Consider the following 6377-nt stretch of genomic DNA (forward strand, 5'->3'; position numbering starts at 1 on the left):
TTTATTTATATTACTCCAGTCGTCAGTGTCACGTGATCCTTCAGAAATCAATCTATTACTCTGATTTGGTGCTCAAGAAACATTTGTTTTATTATTATTGATGTGCTGCTTAACATTTTTTTGTGGAAACCACGCAGCATTTTCCCCCAGGATTCTTTAAAGAATAGAAAGTTCAAAAGCACAGAATTGATTTTAAATATAATTATTTTTGCAACATTATACAGTCACTTTAATACATCCTTACAGATATTTTTTTTTAAATGTCTTTCAAAAAAATCTTACAGACCCCAAACTTTTAAAAGTACATTTCGAAGAATGCTTACGTTTGAACACAGATGAGAATGGTGCAAATACATAAAAGCCACAACAGTACAATTGAAGTTAAATCAATAAACAACTTTTGGAAAGTTACACAAACACAATTTTACATATCATATTGTCTTATGTCTTTCCTCTAATAATTCTGTAGCTGTCTCCTCTAATGCATTAAAGCAAATATCTACAGTATTTGTATTAAGCATATATCATTTTCTATGCAAAATAATTCTAGCCTACAATCAAGACAGTTGGGAGTTTACATTTAAGTCTTAAAGGGCAAGTGCCCTGGCTCAAACTGAGCTTTTCAGTCAGAGTGCCAGGGATGGGATGGAGAATGGTAGCAAAGGCTATTTACCAAAAAATAAAAAATAAAATAACAAAATAAAAAGCCATAAAAACCTCACCAAGTGACCCTCAAGGAAATGATTATAAATAGAAAAAAAGCATTTCATGCTGCCTTTAATACTTTTACAAATAAATTTCCACCTTTGTCAAAGAACAGGATGTCCTGTGAGGAAGAAGAAAGAAAGAGAATGAAGAGAGATTAGTCCAAACAAAAATCACTATTATAATACTATATGGGCCAGATTTAATAAACGCAAAATGGATCAAGACATGCCTTTTTTCAGTGATAGGCTATGCGCGAAGTACATTGAATACCGCAAACCAATCACATTGCATGATATATTTAAATACTCTCCTCCCATACATTTTGCCTGAAAGGAAAACTCCAACAAATGCATAACAATAAGGTCAGCCACAAAAATAATTTTTCATTGCATGTCTTTAATAAATCCTTACTGTTTAATGTCAAAAGAGAGTTTGCGCTATCAAATCTGGCCCAATTTATTTTAACACAATTAATTTCCGATAAAGTTTAAAATGCCAGATCTGAATGAACTTCTCTAGCATACAATTTATACAGCTATGTCCAGTGAATCACTTGAAATCCTTGACTTAATACTCACAATAAGGAAGCAAGCACCCAATAATACAGTCTTCATTTTAACATCCATGTCCAGAGGGAATTGGATGCAAAAGTTGCTGGCATCAGTGAAGCATTTCTTTAAGCAACCACTTCGTTGTTTTATGATTCGACCAATTGACTTCCCACCATTCATGCCTTTTACCTAAAGACAGACCTTCTTAGTTGTGCAAATCATGCAATGGTATGCAAAATGTAAAACGCCTTAACATGTTTGAGTCTAAAAAAATAATGAATTCAAGGACTAGCATTGCCTGAAATAAAAGTTACCTCAAAGTTTATGTCACCACAGCATTTGAGAGGAAGGAAGGGCCCCTGGATTTTCAGTAGTACCTCATTGTTGGGGCCCAGGATAGAGAATTTTGGTAAAAAGCAGGACCACTCCTGTTTCACACAGCCTATGGTAACTCCAAGGGGAGCCTGTACCTCAATCTGAGGGTGGAAAATTCACATCAAGTATTAAATAAGAAAGGAAAGTGTGTGAAATGTGTGCAATAAATAAAGTTATTTGAGGCACCTACAGTTACAGGTTGTAACAGAATAGAATTGGTTTAAATCAGACTATCATTGAATCACGAGCCGATACTGAATTCACAACATCACTTCCTCACTGAATCACGAGTCATTTTTAAAAATGAACCGGGAGTTGTGATGCATAGGTTTGAGAGACTTTACATCTCTCGTTGTAGTTCATGTTCTAAAACATTCCTTTACAAAGCAGTAACTCTTGTTAAAAGCTCAACTATACAAACATCTTTATTAAGTGATTCTGCAAATTGTCCCCCAAAAATTCTGCTTAATGTCACTTTAGGTGCCAATGGCATCCTCGTTGATTTGGTGTTGAGGTCTGAAGCCTTTTATGTTGGAGCTCCCTCCAATTTCTCTATTAAGACATTTTAATTAGATGTTGCATAACCCCTGATAAGACTGATAACGTCTTCTACCTCTTGCAGGAAGCAGCGCATTGGTCTTATCATCCGTATGACCTCTTGACCCACGTTGTTTTTAATTCGCATTTGAAAAGAGCGCGCTGAACCACAGATATTGCGTGTGCAGCAGTCACTTTTTTCTTTGGCGTGGTAGATCTCTTGACCGATGCTGTTCTTGATCTTATACTGGTTGTTGGTCTCAAAGCCAGTGAACACTGTAGACAAGTATGATCAAAGTTTGTCAGATTAAAGGGATAGTTCACCCCAAAATGATATACTTTGGAATAGTCAATACTTTGGAAGTCAATGGGTGTCGTCAACTGGTTATCGAGATTCTTTAAGATATATTTTCTTGTGTTCAGCATGAGAAAGAAACTCATACAGGTTTGGAACAAGATGAGGGTGAGTAAATGATGACAACATTTTTGGGTGAACTATTCCTTTAAATATGGCACAGGTAAAAGTATGCAATCAATCAGAAATGATAAAGATGTGGACAAAAATGCTTTTAAACATTGGCAGTGCTCTAATATGATTAAACAAGAAACATGAACATGGCTCGGAGAAGACTCACTCTCTACACACGATACTTTTTGGTGGATAAGGATCTGGTCTATCTGAAATGCACAAAAAAACTAAACAAAACAGGTTGTAGCCAGACACCACACTTTAACACAAATGTATTGATAGAACGAGAGAGAGAGAGAGAGAGAGGCCAACCTCCATGAGGTACTCGAGACCGGGTGGGACTCCAAAAGGTAAAGCCAGCGGTGGAACTGCAGGTGCTAGAGACATTTATGAGGAGGACAGAGATACATCATCATTAGCCTTCCATTATCTTAGCATTAATGATCATTAAATACATCCATTCCACACACAATTTCCTTATGGCTTTAAAATAAATAACATTTGAACATCTAAATATTACAGCTCTGCAGGAGGAGCCGGTGCAGGACCTTCAGGCAAGAGATTTGGAAGATTGTTTTAGACTGAAGAGCCAAGTTTGACACAATAATCAAATTTTTTGTGTGCGACTATTTGTATTGATGTGCTTCTGTGTTCTGGATCACTGAATGAACAGACAATAAAGAGACAACAAAGTAAATCTGAAACTTTTATTGTATAATGGAAAGTGGAGCCTTTGTTGAACATTTGCACATCTCAATGTAACACTCAGATATGCATTTATTCTATGTTTACCTGCATATGGCTGACCATGGTGAGGTGCTGGATTCATGACCGGCTGAACTGGAACTGGTTGGTTCACTAGCTGGACCACTGCAGGTTGAGGAGCCGGTGCAGGACCTTCAGGCAAGAGATTTGGAAGACTGTTTTAGACTGGAGAGCCAAGTTTGAGACAATAATAACGCTCAGTTATACATTTATTCTATGTTTACCTGCATATGGCTGAACCTGGTGAGGTGCTGGATTATTTGGACCTGACAGATTCATGGCCGGCTGAACTGGAACTGGTTGGTTCCCTAGCTGGACCACTGCAGGTTGAGGAGCCGGTCCAGGTACTCCATAACCTCCTATGGGATACGGTCCTGGCTGAGGAATTGGATTTTGGACCGGATAGCCTAGTTTAGGATGACATCTTCTGAGTTTCAGATCTTTGCACACCAAAACTGAATCTGAGTGAGAACGGGATTTGAGAGCTACAGTGGGTGGTAAGATTTTCAGTGAATAACCACTTTGGTTTGTTCATCAAATAAAGCTGTCATATGGCCTAGTTTTAGGATACAAGCTTTTTCTAAGCAATGTTGAACTTGATGGTTAGATGGTGATGATATAACTATTCAGGGACGTATACAGCAGAGATAAAGGAACGTTGAAACCACTGACGGTTGACAGAAAAAAATGTTAGCACGTTGTATTACATAGAATGTGCCAAAACTTGTTAATGTGCATTTCCTGCCAGCCACCAGTTGTTTAGACTGAAAAAATGTAATTCAAAGAAGACAATTCACTTCCAGACAAATCACATAGCAGTAATCATTTGCTAGAGAAAACAATGGCACAGTAAAACTCTGACTGCTATAAATAAAGACATTATTATTATTATTATTATGGTAACACTTTAAAATAAGGTTTTATTTGTTAACAATAATCACATTAGTTAAACTAACAATGAACAATACTTCTTTAGCATTTATTAGTCTTAGTCTAATGCATTTTTAAGATCAAAAGTTGTATCTGTTAACATTAGTTAATGCATGTGAACTAACATAAACGTGAACATTAAGAAAGGTTGTGATCCTTGTTATTTCACATTACTGAATGCATTAGTTAATGGTAACAAATGAGACCTTTTTGTAAAGTGTTACCATTATTATTTCAAACGAATAAAACGTCAGTACCTGGTTCTGACATTTCGAAGACGAGTCTGTTTGACTGCACAATCACCTTTTGTTAGAGAAGCAGCAAGACCTCTGTGGTGATGGAGGGAAAATAAATAAATACATTTTTACACAAACTTGTGTCCAAATGAAGGCAGAAACAGTAGTATGATTTCCAAAGGTAAATGATCCCTTACCTATTAAAACTCTGCACAAAGTCTGACCTCTTAGGATGCTCCACGAAAAAGCCCAGTTCTTTGGTGTTGGAATGATTGTTAGGATAAAGGAATTAATAATATTTTGTGATTTCCTTTCGTTTAGCGTATGCATATACCAACACAAATGTTTGTGGCATTATCCTATGCACTTGTACTTTCTGTTTTTATAGTATCCCCTCCCCTTTCCTTACATATTCAAATTAACAACCTGAGAAAGGTGCAAGATTGTTTTTTTATCCTATTACCCTCATGCCTCACATTACTCAGCATGTAAAATGTTTTAACATACATAACATACAAAGCACCACAAAATTAATGAAGTAATCTAAATTAGTTATTAATCTAAAGTGTTATTAACGTCAGATCAGACTTCTATCCATCTATTCATTCATGTCATTTATTATACGAAGTGTTGATCTAATCTGAATTTGGGACCTGATTTTGGTCAAAATGGATACCCAGATCTACAACAAAAAATAATGATTTATCTAATTGTTCTGGTTTTTGTGCTAATCCTTTCAAATATGACCCTGGGAACGCAGTTGTAATGTAGATTAGTGGTTCTTAACACATTAGGGGGCCTCAACAACATTTCAAGGGGGCCTCAAGATGACTTGATTATTTAAAATAAGACAAAAACAAGAATTATAATAATCTAGTTATGCCAAGCTCTAAAATATTTATTGTGAGAGTGGTGGGGCCTCAGATATTTGTGAACAATGGGAGGATTAGGTCGACTGATGAAGGTTAACCGGTTGTACCAAAGCAAGAACATCTTGTTGACATAAAAAAATGTTGTCGCGCTGTCTCCTGTAGTCTTTGTGTGTATCTTTATGTGTATAGAGGTAAACCTTAAGAAACATTCTTGTTTTGTTTAAAAAGATTGATAAAGATGGTTTTGTATTAAGTATTGTATGTAAATGTTAGTTATTTTATCTTTGACTCACATCTGAAGTCCTATGGGGGTCTGTCTGTTAACAACAGAAAAGTGTTGTTGAATTAAAAACAGATAATCTGTAAAAAAAAAAAAAAAAAAAAAAAAAAGATTTTACTGTAAATTGCCTCAAACCTCTTAAGTTTAAAAACTAATATTTATACTGTGTAATGCAAGTATAATATTGTGAAATTATTTGAGTTCAAACAAAGAACATTTCTTTGTTTCAATTCTTTGAATTCTCATTTCTTTGTCACCAAAAAACCCCATTAACTTTCAATATTTATTCTCTATTGAGTTCAACTAAGTGCAATAAACTTTCACTATATGAGTGAAAATCACTCGTTTCATTAAGTAAATTTGGCTGTTTGAAAGTAAATTACTGTCTTCTCTGGAAAAGATTTAAATAATTCGACAGTACTTTTCCATTTTTAACAGACATTCTCTGGAAAATCTGCAGAATTTTTTTTTCTACAGATCCATAAACTGAATTTACAGTTTATTACTGTTAAAATACAGTGTATTTTTATCTTAACCCCATCAAAATCCTCAGTGTTAAATGAACATTGCTCAGTGTGCACACTACAGAATGTTAAAGTAACACTGAAGCAGTGTTGAAGTTAATGAGATATTATTTAACATTAGACAAGATTT

Source organism: Squalius cephalus (genome assembly GCF_949319135.1).
Source record: "Squalius cephalus genome assembly, chromosome: 3".
NCBI classification, from domain to species: domain Eukaryota; kingdom Metazoa; phylum Chordata; class Actinopteri; order Cypriniformes; family Leuciscidae; genus Squalius; species Squalius cephalus.